Below are 22,417 nucleotides of genomic sequence, written 5' to 3'. Positions count from 1 at the left end.
TCCAGCAGCCTCGTAGATCCAGGATGAACTTAGGCTTTGCGTGCTTGGGGCAGGGCCATTATCTCTGTACCATAGATGTCTCTATGCCCAATACAGATATCTAGGCATCACTTTCTCATCCTCATCTTCAAACCGCTTATCCGGGGTCACGGGGGCAGCAGCTCTGGCAGGGGGCCCCAGACATCCCTTTCCCGGGCTACATTGATCAGCTCTGACGGGGGGATCCCGAGGCGTTCCCATGCCATGTCGAGATATAATCTCTCCACCTGCTCCTGGGCCTTCCCCAAGGTCTCCTCCCCACTGGTCGTGCCTGGAACACCTCCCTATGGAGGCGCATGGGCCTTGAGTATCGGCTAACTCGGCCGATTTGGTCTGTTCTGCCCAAAAAATTTAACAAAAAAACTGCCATTGAGGGCTCTAGAATGCACCACTGGCTAAGCTATAGTAACGGTAACCAGGCTAGCTCGCCCAGCCCCCAGCTCTCTATTTCCACAGCCGTTATCGCAAAGGGACAGTCAAAATTGATTTGCTCATGCGGCATATTGTGTATAGGTAACTTTCGCAATTATAAAACCTACATTTTATAGAAATATTGCCTCCTGATGTTGAGAGGGGTAGCGAAAGTAATTATTGGTAACGTGGGAAAATAGCACACTGGAACCGAATGCGGGAAGCCTGACACTACGTCAATGAAAAATATAACCAAATCCACAAAACTACACATATTGGAGAAATAGGGCCTGGGGTGCTACATCACCAATAGACATATTACAATGATGTCAAAGTTAGGCTGTATTACTCCTTTAATAGGCATCTTGCATATCAGACTCTGACTCAATCCAAATCTCACCAGACGATTTTGTTTAACTTAAGAAAATGTGAATTAAAAAGTGAAAGGTGTGAACCCATTTTCATTTGTTCAGTATAGTACTGTATTTATAATTCTATCCCTTTTTTATATTACATTGGACCGCCTCGCAATGAGCGGATTGACAATCACTATCTTCCACGCCTTTGTATTCCGCCCAGTCATTTACTTAACAGAATTAATTGGTTTGCTCAGCAGTGTAAGGTGACCACAGGGACATGTGATTTATTGCCTGGAGAATCAATGACGCCATTGGAAAATGTGATTGCATCGTTTTTTTCTTGAAATTTAATTAATGCTCCCCTCGGCTAACCTTTCACCGTCTCAAATGAACTTGTTTATAACATCGACACCTTCTGAGGGTCTTTGACAGGTGACAGACAGCAAAAGACATGAGCATTGGCTTCCTGGGGATCTATGGGACGATGGGAAGGTTATTCAAAGACCACCAGGGGACGGACACCAGTGCTTCTGCATGTTCAGTCGTGCCGTCCTGAAAGGTTACAAACCCCAGGGCCCCGTTCACACCCTTGATAAATTAACTGTGCAACGTGCAGCCAACTCTCTAGCTGCTGCTTGCGGCTGGGTTCACAACGTTGCCCATGGAAGTGCTTAAAACCAGGAAATTAAATTGGGCCATGTGATTCGAGTATCGACATTTAGTGACCACTGGCGGGCTTGTGTCAGATTCGAGTTCCTGGCACTTGCATCTGCAACTTTGTGAACTCCCGGAGCAGTGAATAGACAGGCAGCAGTGTGTTTTTCGCACATTTGTGGCCTCAGGCGGGCAACAACCTTAGTGACGACAGCAGGTGAAAATACATTGTTCCACCTACCCTTGTGTAGCCAATCGGTTACTTGCTTTCAATTTAGCGTGGAGATGTAGTCAGAACCGTGTCAACATCACTTCTCAGGTCTATTGATAAAATTCCAGAATATCCCAAGTGTCAGGGTTCATGCTATCTGGCTACACATCAAATATTAATGGAGGACTTAATTAGACCTCAATCATCATAACTCAACCAACACAATAGAATTTCGGCCTCGTTCATGATATCGAAATGGTAAATCTGTGAAATGGCATTTGAAAAGCCAGGAGATCAGCACACACACACACACACACACACACACCACACACACACACACACACACCACACACACACACACACACCACACACACACACACACACACACACACACACACACACACACACACACACACACGAAGATTATGAGGCAGCAGCTCAATAAAATAGGTAATGCGTTACCTCACACCAGCCAAATAAGGCAATAATAGCTTCGAAAAATATAAAATAAAGCATTGCAGGTTGTGCAGTTATAAGATCTTTTCCCTGTCAAATAGGACTTATACCGTCATAAAGGTGTGTTTCATCTCAGAGTGGCAGCAGAGGAGAGTTGAGTAGGTCGCCTGGCAACTGAAGAGTTGTTGGTTACCTCGTCCTGGCTAGAGGATTGAGGAGCCCTTGAGAAAGAGGCTTAACACCCATTTGCCCCAGAAGTGCTGGTTGTTGCAGGGCATGGTTGACATGGTAAACATATTGAATTTGGATGACTTCATGTTACGAGAGTTATTGAGGTATGCTGGAAGAGGATTCCCCACCGTTGAGAATGTGGATAGTTGCATTCTCAGCAAGTGTTAGATGAGATGGGAAAAACATATATTGCCAAGGGAAAAGACTTAATTTAAGTAGGACACAATACATGCACCTTCTGAAGGTTGGAGATATTTAATGCCTGAAAGGAAAATGTATTTAACATGGCAAAACATGTTATTCTATTTTTATGCTTCTCATGCTTCTACAAGGTGTGTGTGTCTCAGTGTGTCTGGCTTGTGATTGTACTCACGGTTTATGTTATATGCATATGTTCAAATCAATTACAATTAAACACATTGTTGAAAAAAAAAAAGAAAAACATCCTGTAACCATCCTCCACATTGTATGATTGATTGTTTTTGCATGTTCTTATTAACTACCATCCTAAAAATCCCTTTCTAATGTGTGGCATATTATTCAAATCCATTTAAACTTCCGTAGTTACTACCCCTATGTCAATGATTTACCCCTAATTGAGTCCTAATGATTTGTATTAATGTTCTGCCTATTGCTGGCCCTCCTGAATGCTTGTGCTTCCTCTGCTGCATTGTTCCATTCATTTAAGTGACAGAGAAAAAAGGAGATTTAGGAGTTCAAGCTTGCACGCCCATTGATTTACCCTTTAGTGCAGAAGATTTATGAATTATTGTAAATCTGATGGCGTTTCTAATAATACCAGGCAGCACAGGCTTGTTAAATCAAGCTGACAGGCTTATTATTGCGCTGGGTCCGGGTCGCTATCCAGCATGCCGGAATTTACCGCCCCTGATCCAGGAGATGAACGCAATGTCGCTTTGGTGATGAGGTAATTTTTATTCAGTCATTTTACCCTAGCTTTTTCCCCCAAAAATATGCAGATATGACATTACACATGCAGGGCGCATTCTGAGTGCATCATAACATTTGTAATCCGTGTGAGGATGCAAAAATAGATGAAGGACCACATTGAAAAGAGACTTGAGAGAGGATACAACTTGGTGGTGAGAGAGGATACAACTTGGTGGTGAGAGTGAAATGTGGCACACTCTCTGCTGGCACCTCACAAACTGAGCATGGTGTATTGAGTTGCTGTCAATCAGCAGAAACCGCCAGAGTTTGCATTCAGAACCATAGGATCCATTACGTAACTAAGGTCTCCGCCAAAACAAGCAGCCTATTATAGTTTGACGATGGGTGCCCGTATTTAAAATGCATCTAATCTAGCACAAGAAAAGCTTCATGGATGACACTTCACGTCATACTTGATGAAACCCCAATGCCATATAAAAGCTCATCTTGACTCAAAATATAATTCAAAGGACATGGCTATGCCTCATGAATAACTAGCCGGCATTTCCTACTCATAGGAATGTCCAACTCGTCGTATGTAATTAATCTAATGTAAATCGTGAAATGTCAGGAAGCAATTGCACAAAAACGAACCCAACGGATCCAATCCCTTTTTTTAAAGTATGATAATATGAAATACTAGAATTTTTTTTTTTTTTGTATTTATGAAAAGTTTATCAGAATAGTACTTTAATGTCCCATCATGTTTAATTTTGTTCAAAGTAAAGGCTATATTCAACAAAATATCTGCACCGAATCATAAAAATACCTTGATATGTCATCAGATGAAATAACATGCCCAGTCGAAATACTAACTTCTCTTATAACAATGCTGCTAAAGCCACTTGAAATTTCTGTTCCGGGTCGGAAATTTGTTTGCGTTTTGGCCGTCGTGTTATGACTCATTATTCTCAGACTACCCTGGGTTGGCAGCTATCAAACAAATTGGCAAACAAACACAGCATGCCGCAGCCATGGAAGCAAGTCAAACAAATTGGTTCAGCGAAAATTGTTCTTGATTCTACTCAACCTAAAAAGCCTCGTCCTGCTTCGAAAAGAGCTTGTGCTAAAACATGACTTAATCTTTGAAATGTAATTTCATATGAGCCATGAAATACCCCAAATGATCACTTTATCATTAAAAAAAAGGCACCGTAACATATTGTTCCTTTAAGAGAAATCTAGCTGAAAGAGGTTTTCCAGGGACATCAATTTTCCTATATATAAGCACACCATTTTATGCTTTAACTGTGTGTCTTATTTTTCCTATGTCCAATCTTAGTATAGATAGTCATACTTGCTTCATGGTTACCTGCCACAGATGTACCTTTTATGTTTTTTATGTGCAATTGATTTTTTATTCATAGCTGGATAGGTGGCACTCTTGAGTCCCATTTAGCTTTGCTAAGAGATCACAATTTGGGCATAGCTCCAATATGGCTCTGTGTTTATGAAACCCATTTGTTATAGGGTCATGCATTTAGGGTCTTGCAAACCCATGATGTGTGATGCAGCCATGGCTAGCATTCCAGGCTAATATCAAATAGCTATCATAATACTTTTAAGGATGTGCTTAACTAGGTCATGAGCGAATTTAAGAAAATATATGTCATACTATACATCTTTGTAATTCTACTAGACCACACTTTATCTCAAACTATTTGTAGATAGTATAATAGTGTATATAATTTTAGCATTTGTCGTCGTGTAATATTTATGGACTATATCTGTGCCAGAAATTAGTCTACTGGCTCAGCCAGCATCTTGCCAGCCAGACTGGCTAGTAATAAAGAAACAAAGAAAAATCTTTATTTTCTAGCTTTAATAATCCATTAGTCTGAACCATCAGTCCTTAACTTCTTTACGAGTAGGTTTAAAGCTTGTTCGCCTGATTTCCAACAGGTCCATTAAGAGAGTACTCAATTGTTTTATTAATGTATTGTCTTTCTTCATAAAAACATTAAATAAATAAATGTTGAAAGAAAGCCCCAGCCAGCATCCATGTCATTGATTCCTGCCAAGCCAGCATTGTAGTGATTGCTTTGTGTAATATGCCGTCCTTTCTGCTGGCCATCTGCCTTGTTAATTATTTTAAAAGATACGATTCACGGTGCCACCATGCCCCATACATCTTCTCAGTATTATTAAAAAAAGACACTCGTCCTGAAAACTCAGAAACACAAAGACAATGGCACAAGATCTGCAAAATTTCGGCAAAGAAAACTTAGCACACATATGATATGCGGTAACTGTGGTTCTATTTAATGATATACGCAATACATTAACAAACATCGTTTCTTACCAGTACTGTATGCATTATCGTTATCGACTTGTGTTCCTAACATGCATGTGTCCCTCCGTTAATATACATTGCCATGGACTGTATTATGCGTTACGTGTTTAGTTTGCGTGTGATTAAACAGATGGACGCACACACGCGCGCCCGCTTTCATTAATTATTTTACACGTACGCGCGCCCGCATTCATTCATTCTTTTTAACATCCACTCACAGTAACACAATGTTTTCTCACGATCAAATGCTCAATCCTAAAAGTTATGGGCTTGTACACGATGTGTGTTTGCAGATGCATTGATTTAAAAGTACAACTTATTACCGCTTTATCAGCTGTTCTTACAGCGCATACACAATAGTTTACCAAGAATGTGTGGCTAGGTAGATGAGAGAAGCAAAGAGTATGCGTGAGGTGCACAAGCAAAATGATGCATGTGTCCTTAAAATAGCATCTGAACAACGCGCCACTGACTTCAAACCAGGTATTTCCTGGTTTGTGACGCAATTGTTTTCTGAAACTGCAAAATAGCATCAGGGAACGTTTGCACCAGAACACGCTTCCTCCTTTCGCCGAACCACCCCTTGGGGTGAAAGATCATTCCCTAATTTACAGGCGCGCAGAGGTGGAGGGAAAAAGAACAGTCTGCGCCAATTGCAAATTAGCAACGCCACATAGTGTAGAAAGTCAATTGCGCCGGATGCAAGATAGTGCCCAACATATTAAAGGGGACATATTATGAAAACAACACTTTTCCTGGGATTTGGGGTGTAGTTTTGGGTCTCTGGTGCTCCCACACGCAAACAGACTTATTTATATTACAGATTTATTTTTGCATTTTAATGCTTTATTATAGAGTGAGATAGAGAGGAGGTATTGGAGATAGAGGGAGGACAAGCAAATGACCACGGGCAGGACTCGAACCCGGGTCGCTGCATTTAGGACTGAGCCTATATGGTACTCGCTCTACCCGGTGAACCACCGGGGCGTCCCGTACTGAGATTTTTTGAGTTAGATATGCAGTTCTGAAGTACCCAGCCGAACCCCGCCTACAGTAAACCAAACGAGCGAGTCAGTTTCGGGCGCCCGCGGGTGCCTAAACTAGGAAGGGGGCACAGTTGAATGATTACCTCCAACTGTCCCCACTCCCCGACAATCAGAGCATAACTAGATTGTGGGGACCAGCGGGGACGAGCAGGCTAAGCTCCGGGAGGTACCATCCTTTGCTCTGCCGGACTGGCCGGCGAAGCTTTGGCGGCAGTCCGAGGACACATGGAGGAGAAAGGGATGGGTACTCCGGAGCTGAGCTGGCTGGACTGCCGCCGAGCGTACGAACCCCCACACGGGGTCCGCCGCCGAAGCTTCAAAAGGGCAGTCCGGCAGGGTACTCCGGGAAGGCTGAACTGCGGGCCCGGAGATCTTCCGGCTGCTCCGGCGGGTGTACTCTGCGAGCTGAACTGCCGCCGAAGTCAGGCAGGTCCGGTGAGGGTAAGTCTCGGCGGCAGTCCAGCAGCTCGGTGCGGGGAGCATGGCGGCAAGTCTGGCACCTCAGCTCCCGGATACAATTCCTTGTTCCTCCAGGTCCCGGTTCATGAACTTCAAGAGAGTCAAGGACAAAGTTCCTTTCCCCCAATTCTTCTCAACCATGTCCGAGATATCCCCCACTAGTCTTTACTTGTTGTGGAAGTGCCAGAGACATCAGATGCAGTCTTTATGATTCATAATATCATCCGAGTGCACATAGCTTCTGGTCGTGATATTAGGTATAATATTATATAAATACCCATAGATATTATTATATTATAGATATAGAGCTCCAGAGTCCACAAAAACGGCAACAATCCCTTCTCCTCCATGCTGTGGTTCAGTCTGACAGCTCATTGGTTAATGGGCAGCAGCTCATTTGCATTAAAGCTACAGACACCAGAAACAGCGCATTCTGAAGGGACTGAAACAGAGGGGAATAGCGGTAGGGCAAGATTTATTTTCCTAAAAGCTATTTCCCAGCAAATAGCTTCAAAAACATGTTTTCTGGAACTAAAATACTATGTTTACCTTGTTGGGAAAACACCATTAATATATGTCACCTTTATTCAGTCCAGTAAACTAGACGTTACGTACCCTTCAGTGCATCAAAAGGTGCTGTGACAATTTTTCATGGGTCACAATGTTGGGGACGCTCCAGCTCATGCTAATGTCACGAAAAAGGGTTCCAATCCCATTCGGGCGGTCGCTAATGCCTTGCATTAAAGCTTTTCAATCTGCTGCTGATCACATTAGGCGGCTCCCGCTTATCGACTCATCTAAAGCGTTTATGTCCCATCTAATTAGGACCAATGCTTTCTTAATGGAAATCGCTTAGGTTAGTTATTTCATAACTGTACAGCGATGGCTAACAGGGCCCAGCAGCCCAATGTACTATCCTAGACTTCTTTTAAAAAAGGTTCTACCAACCTTGTTTACCTCTGGACTATGCTGTAGGTCACGGCCTTACCAATGATTCCTCCCATCATTATTGTGGTGCTGCAGTTATTTTAGGAGTAACAGCGGTTTTATTTCATACTGTTTTCATGTTATCATTTAGGTGCTCTGTGCTCCTATGCTATATTGATTCTGTTTAGAAGAGTAAAATAACAGTGTATTCAACAATAGTGTTAAGCTGCCGAGAAAAAATATCTATGATTACCCAAGCTTATTTTTCCCTAGATGTAAATACATGAAAAAAACGATGAATAAGTATCTCAAAAAATCTCAGTATTTTCATGACAAGTGTTGAAACTAGCGGCCTTTGTCTTCTTAAATGCAGTGACCAGAAAATATGGTACTCTCTGATCATAGCCAAATCCATCTTGCAATACCTTTTGAAGTATGATGATTGATCGAGTGTCAATGTTATTAGGGACGGTTGCGATCGTGGTGCATTATGTCCAAAAACTCTACTCATAGGGCTGGATATGAGCAAAAATGACCCCACAATATGTTTTTTTATATTTAAGCAATATCACACAAGAGGGAGTGCTGTTGTACTGAATATCAGCAGGGCTGTGATTCGGGCCGTAGGTACGAGGCTGTAGGCCGAGTGCCAAAGATAATCACAGCCGTGCAGATATTCAGTACAACAGCATGACCTCGAGTGTGATTTTGCTTTATACAACAGTTCTACAAGCAACAGCAATAAGCAACAACAGATTATGATTTGTTTGTTTATTTCATGATTTATTTGGCTCCGCCACATAAATTGATCCGCAACTGGACTGGGACTGAACTGTTGCATAGCAACACAAAGACACACCAGCTAGTTAACAACATTAACGGTTATGAGAACATCTGTAAAGCGGAGTGATACATGTATAATAAAAGTCCCAATGCTGTTATACTCTTTATCAGTACACATGAATGCCTCTTGTCAAATCAAAATACTTGGTCGGAACTAACTGTTGTATAATGATCGATATTTAACAATTATTACCGAAGACTAAGTGAATAGTGGGGAATAGCCTAGTGGGCTATTCCCCACTATTCACGGAGCCTGAGGTGAATAATTGTTTTACTACACTTGAAGACTCCAAAAATAAACAAGATAACACTTTTTGCCGGGATTTTTTTTTTTTTTTTAGCGGTTTATTTGTTTATATTAGCCTGACGAGACAACCGTCACGCAATATCCCGTCGTTTCAGATCGCAATCATGGGATATTGCCTAATATCCCGAGATAGCGAACAAATATAATAGCGCCATCTTAGGAGTTTCATGTGTAGCATGTACTATAATTATCCCGATATATATTTAATAAGAATACTAAATTTACGTTTAAGGAGTACTCTCCTTAGGACAGTACACTAAAGAAACCAGAAGGTTAATTCTGGTTTATAATATTCAATTATTTATTATCAGAACAATAGGTGACAAACATTCACAGAATCAACATTGCTTTACGTTAAACATTGAATGAATAAAACAAAATATAAACAACTGCTATGATTCCCATCACATCAAATGCCTTGTTTCAAACGTCTCTCAAACATTCGAGAGGTAGTATACTGAACAATGATTAAATAAAATAATAAATACGTAAACAACTGCTGTGATTCCCATGACTTCAAATGCCTTGCTCAAACGTCTTACAGACATTCAAGAGGAAGTATACTGAACATTGATTAAATTAAATAATAAATATGTAAACAACTGCTATAGAGAGAGTAGAGCTGAAGGGTCGATGTTCGGGAAAGATATTTTTTCCCAGTAGCATCCATACACATAGCATCCTTGACACTCATTAGCTCCTTGTCCTTGAAGCCTCGTTTTCACCATGCTTAGGCGTTGTATCTTTAGCAATCAATTTGAAGCTGCTGCATTATTTCTTTGCATCGCTTCGATCTCTATTGTATATGGTAATGCTTGAAAAAGCTGACATTTGTCGGTTGTCGAACTTAGAAAGTTTCACTAGCAGTACGGCTTGGCAGTTACTACTAAGGGTCAGTTATTGGTGCTGTAAAAGGTATATCTGAAAAATCATATCACCGTTATCGTGCAGACTTTAATCACGATAGATATCAATATTGATTTATCATTCAGCCTTAGGTGGGGGGCTACAGCTTGCGGTCCAGCTCAAAGGCTGACAGGTTCTGGGCTAGAGGCTCAAGGTGAGGAGCGTGGCCAAGGCAGCCCCTCACTGTGGGGGCCCGACCCCAGGCAGTAAATCAAGCGGTCATGGTCGTGCTTCTTATTCAGTTGAAGGGAGAGGAAACTGAGTGCTGCTGCAACTGATTCATTGCCCAATGAACTTCACATGTTGGCAGACCTTTTGATTGATGCAGTCTCTGTGGCCCATGTGTGGCGGACTTGGTGAGATGCATCTTAAAAGAGAGTCCCATTCCAAATTGTAGTGACTTTACACGTGAACGCTAAGACATTGCCATCATAGTATAGGAACTGATCGTTGATTCATGTATTTTTTTTTATGTGGCTCAATGATATCTCTATTTCTGTGACTATTTCTGAGACTTTTGAGTGGTTTAAAATGCTTGAAAATAATTGGCTTAGCTGTCTATACAGGCTGCCTCTACAAACAAACTTGTCATAATATGACAACAATGTGTGCGTCCGCTTAGAAGCCTCTGCATTCATTTTGACAAAAGAAATGCCTCCTCAGAGCCTACTAATAGTCCTTATGTACTGTAATAGTGGCAATTATAATATACTACATCTATGAAATCAAGTAGTGGCTGGGATTCTGTCGATACGGAGAGCTAATTTCTTTCTGATTATGCATGGTATTTACATCCATCATGACAACTCCCCGAGCAATATAGAGAATATGAACTGTTGACTGATTACTTCTTAAAATACATGTGAATGATGTGTTTCAGCATCATTTAGTAGAACTGTAAAAATACACTCCAGAGTATTCTACCAACAGAGAATAACTTTCACCAGTGCGAGTGGTATGATATTTGAAATGCTGCCAAACTTTATACCTATTTTTCTGAGACATTGTGAACCTATAGACTATGGTCTAGAATGTGCTCTACCTTGAAAAGAAATGATTGGATGGATCCACTGGCATAACACTATGGGGTTATCAAACAACCAATTAGGACTTTTATTGAACACAAAACGTACAAAAGCAAATGACTCAAAGAAGCCACAAAGAAACATTGTATAACTTATCAGCTTTTCCTTCTAGAAGCAAATTAAGCCCGTCCATGCCTTCCATAGAACGGCCAACTGTTACACACACATCATTTTCCGGACACTACGATTACATTATTAGACTCAACGTTGACTAAATGTCTCTATCCAAGATTTGAATCATCAGAGATATGAGGTCCCCCCAATTACAATTCTATTGCTATTTTTTATTCTATTACCATAACACTCTTAACACTTTATTTTTCTGACCTTAATGCATTATGTCATGCATTTCAACCTATCCTTAAGAATAAAATGTGCTATTTCAATGTGCTCTATACAAATCAGTCACGGAATAATAGAACATAGAGGGTTAGAATAACAAAAATTAAGCCTAGAGATATATGTATTTAAAATGTCAATCGTAGTCCAGATAATGGAATATATGATGCCTAATACAAAACAGCATTAACTTTAGAATGAGCTGAAAAAATATTTTGAATAATGCATGGTTGTTAAATTTAACAATTCAGTGTTTTTTATACTATTGATAATGAGTAAGGTGACAATAGGTGACGTTGATTTTTTTAATTGTCCCGTCATTCGGTGTAGTTTCTCTTGTATTGCGGTCTAACATTGCGACTTTTTTCGTCAACCATCTGCTTCGATAACCTCTGTCTCTCTCTGCCAAGTTTAGGACTATGTACATGCATCAATCACAGTTTCCTGCCTTTCCTTCCTTTGTCCACGTTGCACCATTAAACTCCCACCAGTCGACTATAAGCGCGATTAGGTATTCCTATTCTCTCTGAGTAAACAGACAGGCAGGCATGCATGCACAAGTGCCACACACACACACACACACACACACACACACACACACACACACACACACACACACACACACACACACACACACACACACACACACACACACACACACACACACACACACACACACACACACACACACACAGCTGACTGAGCCAAACTGCAAAAATATTAATGAGAACCAGGAAGAGGAAACCTGTAGGGATCCATGTTATCCCCAAATTAAATTCAGTGAATGTCATGCACCTTTCATTTTCTGTATCCTTGAACTTTCAAAAGTACAGTGGAACAAAAACGCTATTATATCTTATTTATTTGTAAAGCAATTACGAAAGGTAAAATTTTTTGTCTCCATTATCTTATTGGTTGAATGAAATGTATGTTCCTTTCTACGGACGGACGGACGGACGGACGGACAGACAGACGGACATCCTCCTCCAACTTTACTGGCAGTATGCTCCTTGGATGTCTTCTAAGATTTATCTATATGGTGTCCATTATAATCAAGAGACTGCTTCACAACAGCCTTCTTTGAAGAACGTGTCTTAAAAAGTGTGTTATGAAATGTATTGGACCTGGCCACGGCAGCTGGCCAGTCCAATGTCCCAGCTGTCTGTCTTGACGGAAAGAGATCATGTCTTCTTATGACAACAGAGGACACGAAGGAAAAGTCCTTTCCCAGATACAGCACATATGAGATTATGACTATCTAAATTCTCAATTTCTATCCAGAATACGCTGTAGGATTCACGCTCTGTCCAGGTCAAAGAATGATTTTAGGGATGAACCGTTGGTGACCGGAATCAGTTTTCGGTGGATCGGTAATGACCAGCCGAACAAGTTAACAGTTAAAGTGACATTACATTTCAGTTACATTACATTTTACATCTAAAATGTAATGTTGTGTCTGCATACACTGCTTATCACTCATGGATGTATAACAAGAAGTTATGTATACGATTATCAGCTGGGATCTATGGAGCTAACATGGCTGGGTTTTTATGAAAAGAGTGAACAAAGAACAGAGATGCAGCAGTTATTTTTTACAGTGCACAAACACTTCATCCCCGTGCCATGCCAGCTTCATAAAAACACGATATTTGGACCATATGCACGCTATCGTCCGGAGCTTCGACACATTTTGTGGCATTCCGTTTTTGGTAATTTTTTGTCAAGTGGGAAAGGTGCTTTATTTTCGTATTGTTTCAATGCATTCAAAACCAGAAGCATCCCAATGAAAGAATATTTAGCTGCATATTCTGAAATAATTTGGTTCTGCATTAAACACCTGTCTTAAAAAAGCATACCATGAATCAGATTTGAGGGTGTTGTGACGCAAATGAAAGGTCACTCTACAGCAGACCTCAAAGTGCCTCCCAGTCTCCTACCTCTCATGGCCTAATTTTACTGGGCGAAATAAGTACTTGCAATCTTGGATGCTTTTTCAAACATTAGGTATGACTCCAGGAAAAAATAAGATTACCAAAATGAACACAATGGCCCCGTAAACACCAGGGACCATCTACAACCATTTCTGAATCTAGATTAACAAGCGATAACCCATTGCTAGTTCATCTAGATTGAATTCAGTGTACGTGTCTATATCTCTAGTGAAGCCGTTACCACATGTTAGACGGAGGAAACATCCATTTGCATTTCAATCTCAGAACCGTTTCCAATGTGCGAATTGAAGATTCAAAACACTTGTGTAAAAACAGTGTTCTGTAAAACTAGCCCAACTCCATATGGTTGTGAAAACATCGTTTGTTCCACACGGTGACCAGGCAAGTGCCCATTTCACCATCAGTTGTATTCCCAAATATGTATTTGTGTGAATTGCAATAGCACAAGGAGGGTCCATGTTAGTGCAGAATGGCCAGACCCAGCTGTGTAAATAGAGACCACCTGAGTGTTAACTACGGAGAGCCACAGATGAGCCAGGATCAATGTTTGTCCCATTAAACATGTAAATACTGCCTGTTGCACCTGCAACTAAACAAATCACACTGTGATGCCTCCTACTGTCTACTTGGAAACAACAAAGAACATTCTCAACTAAGGATGACATTTGCTTTTACAAATTGAAAAAAGCATGAACATTAACAGCCTCTCAGCCAGACTTGCTGTGCTGACTTTGCACACACACACACACACACACACACACACACACACACACACACACCACACACACACACACACACACACACACACACACACACACACACACACACACACACACACACACACCACACACACACATACATCCGGGGATGGGGAGCAGGAGAAGCTTAGGCAGGGGGGTGGGTGGGGGGTGGGTGGGGGAGAGGGTGGCAGAATCCATCTTCAGTGTTCCTCTTCTATGTCTGACTGATTATGGGCTCAACAAGTACCCAGCCAGCTGTTGCTATGTGTTTAACTCCATTAGCCCAAGCATCACTTACAACAGGTGCTCCTGCAACGCACAAGGGTGCCAAGTGTTGAGTCCTGTGTCACTTATGGCCGCCACACATTCACAACTTTCATAGTCATCAGATCGCTGTACTGCACACATCAAACAACTGTCTCTCTTGTAACTGGGTATCTTGAAGGGTACACTACATGACTGACAAGTAACAAGGGCTTTCTCATTACAAGATGTTTCACAAGGAGGATTCCCTGACGAGTCTGTCTGGTCTATAAAGTATGTTAAGTCATGAAAAACACACAGCAATTGACACTTCCAAACATCTCAGACTAGGGATGTTACGGTATGGAATTTTAACCTCACGGTTATTGTGACCAAAATTATCCCGGTTTTCGGTATTGTCGCAGCATTTTTAATACCCAAAATATGCCCATATTTCAGACTTATTCCTCTTAGAAGGTAGGGATGGGCAACGATCGTCGAATAGTCGGAGTCACGTAGTATATCGAATAATGAATATGACTATCGTTATTTATTACACGGCTCTTCTCAATGCTATTGAACGCTCTGTTCACTTGCATGGGCCTTCACAACTTCCGGTGGTGAATAATATTTTTTGGGGTTTGTGCGTGCGTGCGAATGTGAGGGGGTCTTGATTGACCGATTATCGAATATTATTCGAATACTGAATAGTATTTTTGCAAGAAACGCACATCCCTATTAGAAGGCTGATGGATGTCTTGAGCGCTGTCGTCTCCTCCTTCCGCCATGATACCAACTTCAAGAAACTTAAAAACCTTATGTTGAAGGCTACACAGTGCGCCTGCGCGGCAACTTCAGGGGACTTGGATGAATCGCTGGGAAGGATTTAGGAACACGGTTTCCACACCGCGGGCGCGGTTATCCACCGCGATAATAATGTTATTTGAAATGAAAACGGTAATTGTCATTGACAACATTTTTATCGCGGTTTACCGTTACACCGGTAACCATTACATAACTATCTCAGACTCTTCCCCCTTGTGCACGCCACGATATGCCGCCGGGCGGGGGTATTCTTTCCTTTGATTTCCAAAACATATGTCACTGACTGAAAAATATGGCTAAAACCTTGTGGTGTGAACACCGTTACACGAGAGGGTGTGATTATTTTGGTGTGTCACGCTTCGATTAGATTTGATTCATGGGGTCACAACTCTATTAAAAATCGATTTCATGATTCAGTACAGAGGGGGGCTAATTTCAGGAGCTACTGCAGTCAGCTGTGCGCTAGGAAAGGGGGTGTGGCAAATGAACAATTGCAATAATCTAAACACTCTAATGAAATAGCTGTTGGGGGGTTTTTGGAGCTTGTGAAACGATTCAAAGATAAGAATCGTGATTATTATTATCATGTGAATCTATTTTTTTTTTATACCCCCTGGTGTTCGCCTCAATTCTTCTCATAAAACTGTGGAGCGTTACGGAATTCATAATCTGTGGACTCAAATTACTAAATCAGACAAAAAAATGTTCCTTTTGACACCTACAAACACAGCAGGAAAAAGCTAATACATTTGTCCTGACCTTTTCATTACTCAGTGTCATATACTCAAATCACTGACACCAGTTGTAGGATATTTCAAGGATCCCCAACCGACGTGTGTGTGTGTGTGTGTGTGTGTGTGTGTGTGTGTGTGTGTGTGTGTGTGTGTGTGTGTGTGTGTGTGTGTGTGTGTGTGTGTGTGTGTGTGTGTGTGTGTGTGTGTGTGTGTGTGTGTGTGTGTGTTATGCTGTACACCCAATTCAAATCTCCCGTGACCCACAGATTTGAATTGGGTCGCCAAATAAATTGAACCTAAAAACACATTTGCATTGTCTCATTTAGGGCAGAGTATTTAATACGTGTTGTATGTTTTCAATAGCAAGTGGCACATGCATTAAACAAAGTTGTGATTTATGCACAAATTTGTTCACGATTTTATAGATGAGGCCTATTGTGAATTGGGTCGCGATGGAAAAAGTTTCGGAAACACTGCTGTACACAGTTGTCAAATATTGGTTTGCAGACACAAAACAAATGATGCATTGACATAATTGACCAACTACCCAAGCAACAATTGGATGATGGACCAGTGTATGCATTAAAAAAATACAGCCTAACAACAAACAAGGTCTGGAGATCAGAACAAACAGAAGAAGGGGAGACGACTGGGCCAAGCACACCGCGTTGTCAAACCAGCAGGTTGCAGTGAGCAAACCAAAACAACACGAGACATCCAACTACAAAGCAAACCAAAGGTGAATTACCAGCACCCCCCAAACGGAAGTCTTGTCTGAGTACCGCACTCAGGAGGTGCCAGAGACAGACTGTGAGCAAGTTCTCTCTTTTATGGGCCTGCTCTCAGGGTAGGATGAACATTGTTTGAACGCCCACTGGATGTCTCAGACACAGCACACAGGGGAGAGTGAGAGATCCTATTTCGACTGCCATTTCTCCAGTGTTAAAATGTGTTTTAAGATCATGTAGGCTACAGGCATGCCATGTAGTGTTAAAAATGTCAGGAGTATTTCTTCCAAGTAATGTCATCACGTGGACACATGGATGAGCATAGAGTCGCGAAGTCACGCCTCTTCCGCGCTAATGGGACCTATGAGATCGAAAAATATGAATGTGTTTCAATGGAGAAAGTAATTATTTTCTGGTCCCAGTCTTTATATGCCCTGGATTACACATGTTGTTTTTGGATTTAAATGATAATTTTTCATGCAAAGAAAACTAAAAAAATTCGCGAAGAAGTTTTGTGAATATAACGATATGGTTCACCTACAATATCAAAAAGCTCATTAATAACCAAACCGCACCAGAGGAGTTCATCAAAATAAAGAAACTATTTACTTTGACACAGACAATGAACCGTGTCGCTACGTCGGAGGACTGATGATGCTTCAGTGTACGCTCAAAGTGCGTTGTAAAGTGTAAACCCTTTGAGACAAACTAAGTATTTCACTCACGTTAATCCATGTGTAGAAGTAGCGTGTCCCCGATTCCAGAGGTGCCAGGAGGTCTTGAGCGACGTTCGGTCAAGGGGATCACCCGGAGCCAGAGGCACGGTGCAGGTGTTGGATGTCTATGGTTGGACGCGCCACGCGATTAGCGATCTACGCATAGCATACCTTAACTGGAGAAACAGCTAAAGTAAACATTGAAACGTCCTTTTTCGATTAGATTCTGATGCTTTACAAACAAACGCTAGTCTACGTGTCTATTTGTATCGTGTGGAAAACGTGACAACATACCCAGCAGTGCCATTGTACATAGTTGAGAAACTTGCAGTTAGGCTACTTGTAAAGTACTCTCTGACCTCTGTTCTGACCCGGATACAGGTAAGACAATAACAAAGTGAAAGTATTATTTGAACTCTTAAGCATTGAGAATATGTAAAGGCACACATATATAGTGCATTAACTGTTTTAAGATTGAATTATGTAACTATATAAATTATATAACTAAAACATTGTAATTGATTCAAACTGGGCTAAATTTATTCTTGAGAGCCAACAATTAAAGTGAGAATGTATTTGTTAGCAGCAACACAGCATTCAACTGTAGAGGTACGGTCTACTAGTGAGTGTCACTCTGACAGTATCCTTCACACTCCTACTCATTCACTCCTACAATCACATTCTTTAGTACTAAATAGCCACCTTTCACACATAAATTAAAATTAACAGTGTGGAATAGAATAATGAACCAACTGGTTGACAAATTGAGCCCCAGGAAATGATGGGGAGTTTTCTCCTGGGTGTCCTAATTTCACTGGTTTTCAGCAGGAAGGCAAGGAACACCACCAAGAGTCTCAGAGATGTAGCCTAAGTGAGATGTTGAATCACAAGTTCACTTTTTTTTTGCTACGTTGTCTACCTCACTCAAAGTTGCTAAAATACATAGAGTTGGTATAATGCGGTTCATAATATATTGAAGCAAGGGTTGGTACAGAAGTACATATATATATTGCTGTATTTAGAATACACTTTGCATGGATGTCAAGGTTTATTATGTACTTTTCTTACCACAAAATATGTGGTAAGAACTTCTGTTCAAGAATATACACCTTAAAAGCAGTACACTTCTTAACCATAACAATGACATATTTTGGACGTTCCTTCCATTGTTGTACTCTGTGCTGTGAAGAGACCCCGAAGCGCTCCGTATTTGACCTCATGTAATTACAGAGGCTTTCCTTTGGCCCGCCACGACTGTCACTCATTTGCCATTTCTCTTTCCTTTTGGCGGTCTATAATGAGGTCTGCGGGTTTCCCCCCTCTGTATGCAAAGCACCATTTCCCTTCAATCAGCTGAATGCCTTCCGTATTGCACATCAAATCCTCGCTGCGAGCGGCAGGACTCCCTCGATCATCGTTCTGCATAGCTATTCCATCAGGGGAGAAACCGGCGGCCGAGAAACGAGAGAGGTGATGGTGTAATGAGGGGGGGAGGGGGAGGGAAACTAGAGTCAATGCGGGCAATGATTGCAAAGAGCGCTGCCCTGATCATTGTTATCTGAGGAGTTACCGGTAATGACTGATGGTTAGAGGGAGGACTTATAAAAAACACCCTTACTTAGCTAGCTGGCGTCGCTGCTAGGCCTACTGTCTCAGGGTGAAGGCCAAAGGGATGGACTTCCTGGAACGATAATCCACGGGATTTTTTTCATTTGAATGAATATCTTTGATTTAAAACATATTTACTGGTTTAACTTGACATTGTTGCGGTGAATCATCTGTAGCCAGCCTATGATTTAGGCTACGTGCTCGGCCTGAAGCATTGTGACTTTTGATCAGTATTTTAAGTGTATCATTCATAACGTCTCCAGCGGCCTGTGTTGGTCTGATAACAACCTACTAAAGGCCACTTTAGCAAAAGAGTAAGTAAGGTTCAAATAGCTTGTTTATCAGGGTTGCAACATTGAGGAAGTGCAAGGACTGCAACCGTTCTCTTCATCCCCTTTTTCCTTTGTTAAAGTTCCTCTGGGTTGTTGTTGTTGGTCACACGGTAGCGATCTGCTCATGGAAGACACCGACCAGCATAGTTCAGTAGTTCACGTCCTTGGGGAGTGGAATAATATGGGATGATTGCCCGTGAATAGATTACACTAATAACATGACATCCTTCGAGACTCCTTCTATCGCGGCATATACATCAGCCACATTGGCTGACGGATCACGGGGAACATTTCCAATGTGTCTGATTAGTATTCTGAAATGTGATGAGGTCCTCCGCTACGCACAACTGCCTGGATGGTTAACAACCATGTCTTTCGGAGCAGTCAGAGGCAGGGCACAGCCTCGCTGTGGCCTCTTGCACTCTGCAGGGGTACGTAGCACATTACATGACGCATGTACTAAACCCGGTCAAAAAAGGAAATTAAATATGTATTAAGACCTGGCGAAACTGTAGAACATTGATGAAACTCATGCTGTGTACAGCATGCATGTGGTTCAATGACTAATACGCAAGCCAATTTTCTAATTGTGGAGCCTAGACTAGAATTATGATAGACAATCTGAAAATATATAGATATACAGATTTAACATACAAATTATCATTGGTTTTGAAATTCTACCAACCCTATTGACGTATTATAATATAAAGATACTGAAATATTATCAATTTATAGAAATACAGCTCATTATCAGCTAATTTACTTATTGACATTGCCAAATAGCACAAATCAACTTAAAATCCAACACTATATATACTGCTCACTAGCCTCCATAAATTACTCATTCTTTAATTATCAAGTAGCAATGAAGTATTCTTGCCACCGAAATAGTGGGTTGCGACAAACCATAAAGCTGCCAGGTTTCCTTATTGCCTCTAGACACATCCGACACATTTTCAATATGTATTATCATGGGCTGCATATAACAATTTCACTCCAACTCCAACCAATATAATATATTCCATGCACCAAATTATCCCTGCAGGTCATCTCCCTTTTTTACTTCAACATTATTTGCATGATTATACCAGCAGAGTCCTTGTGAGCCATGTTGACTGAAGCGTCATACTCTGTGCCTTCCTTCCCCCCATGGTGGAGAAATAGTGTCAGCCTTTGGGAGGGAGCGACTGAGAGAAAGCCTCGATCGGGCCCCTGTGGGGAAAGAGAAGAGCTCTTAGCCTAACTCTTGGAAAACGCTCCCATCCACTGGGGAGTGTTGGCACAGAGCCGGCTCTGATTCGTGTGTGTAAGGGTGTCACAAAATACGCCAGAGTGGCGTATTCCCTCCTCGCTCCACCTCCTCACCTGAAACTGACTCTGGTCCTGCAAACACAGCAACGACCACCTCACCAACACCCCTACCTCAGTCACCACCACCATTAACTTTGCATCACTTCTTCCACCATCCCCAACTAACCACCATCCCAAACATACCAACCCAACCTCATCACCATCCCAAACTTACTGTCACTACCAGCCCCACCTCACCACCTTCCCCAACTTACCATCACCACTTCATCACTATCCCAAACTTAACACCCCTCCCCCTCACCGACACTCCTAACTTACCTTCCTCACCTTTGCACCACCACCATAAGACTCCAAATCCCCAAACGTATCATTAACCCATCACACACCCCACCCTCACCACAACTCCTTAACCACCACCTTACCATCTCCTATAAACCACCAACACACAAACCCCAAACTCAACTCCAGCCCTTCTCCACAACCCCTAATCCCCCCCCCCCCCCCCCCACACACACACCTAATTCAAAGTACCCCCTTTCTCAACCCCAGCACTAATTTACCATCACCAGAACCCCTAACTTACCACCACATCAAACCAACCATAGCAGTCTTCAAATGCATTTAGTGTAATAATGAATAGATGGCATACTCTCAATGTACTATTGACATTCAAGAATGCTTTTGTGGTTAGAAGCACATTTATAATCCTGCTGGCTGCCATTCACCTGCATTATATTTCCCCTAAGTGGGCTAAATTACTCCGGTAGTTAAAAGCAAAAATTTAAAAAAGCTGAAAAAATGAGAATAAATAATTATCTCTTTCATGGAACATCATAATTAGTGCATAATAATTGTAATGTTTTTAGGCATTGAAGCAGACTACTCACATTCATTTCACACTACTAACATTAATTAAAGTACAATTAGTCTTGCGGGGCTAAACTCCCTGGGCCATTTCTAAATAGGAATGGTGTTTCAAGGACTTAAAAGCAGGTATAAAAAGAACGCCATCACCAACCAACCTTTTTTTCTTGTTAAAAACATAAACCCCGAACTCCAGTTAATGTATGAAACAGATGACGTCACTGAACCGGTGTTGATAATGATGAAATGGATGCATTTTGTAGGATTATATACAAAGTACATACACCATGTATGTACAGAACACCATGTGTTCGATTTTTCTTAATCTGTATTGTTTTAAGGGCTATTTTCTATTATTCTATTACCATTCATATGCATTGTGATTTTTTTTTCAGAGGATGGATATTAACCTGACGTGCCAGATGGTTTGTGGCACTGAACAATCTGGGATCTCCTTACAAACAGTTCGGGAAAGGGCAGGCTCTTTCAGAAAATTGTTTGCAGGTGAAAATAACCACCTCTATCACCGTCTATCACAAATCACACAGCTCACGTAGCTCCTGATAGGCTGTGATTGTTCCGCAACACTGTGGTTTGGCCACAAGCGGATAGCCTGGCAAGATTCCTGCGTGAAAGTGACCCGGCGAATCCGGATGCTTCGCAAGGTGAGGTATGTAATGAACAACATGCAACTTGGATTGGTGTGCTACCAGCGGCGGTTATCAACAGCTGTAGCGAGCTGTTGCAGCTAGTTAACCTCCTCTGCACTGAGCAACAGATAATAACAAGCATCTGATGGAATAATGTGTTCAGTCTAACCCTGTTGATTCAATTAGTTTTTGTCAAC

General features: G+C 41.6%; 1 long non-coding RNA gene across 1 annotated transcript; it reads right to left on the bottom strand.

Moving 5' to 3' along the window:
* Nucleotides 1–16,327: 16,327 nt before the first annotated feature.
* Nucleotides 16,328–17,881, bottom strand: LOC130373650 (uncharacterized). Its single transcript, XR_008893539.1, has 3 exons — nucleotides 17,750–17,881; nucleotides 17,465–17,631; nucleotides 16,328–17,100 (listed from the first exon to the last, which is right to left on the bottom strand). It is a non-coding gene; the product is annotated as an uncharacterized LOC130373650 (long non-coding RNA).
* Nucleotides 17,882–22,417: the final 4,536 nt, after the last annotated feature.

The sequence above is a fragment of the Gadus chalcogrammus genome, chromosome 20 (assembly GCF_026213295.1).
Source record: "Gadus chalcogrammus isolate NIFS_2021 chromosome 20, NIFS_Gcha_1.0, whole genome shotgun sequence".
In the NCBI taxonomy this organism is placed as follows: Eukaryota; Metazoa; Chordata; class Actinopteri; order Gadiformes; family Gadidae; genus Gadus; species Gadus chalcogrammus.
The sequence above is the reverse complement of the archived record's forward strand: the minus strand, read 5'-3'. Positions and strand labels throughout refer to the sequence as shown.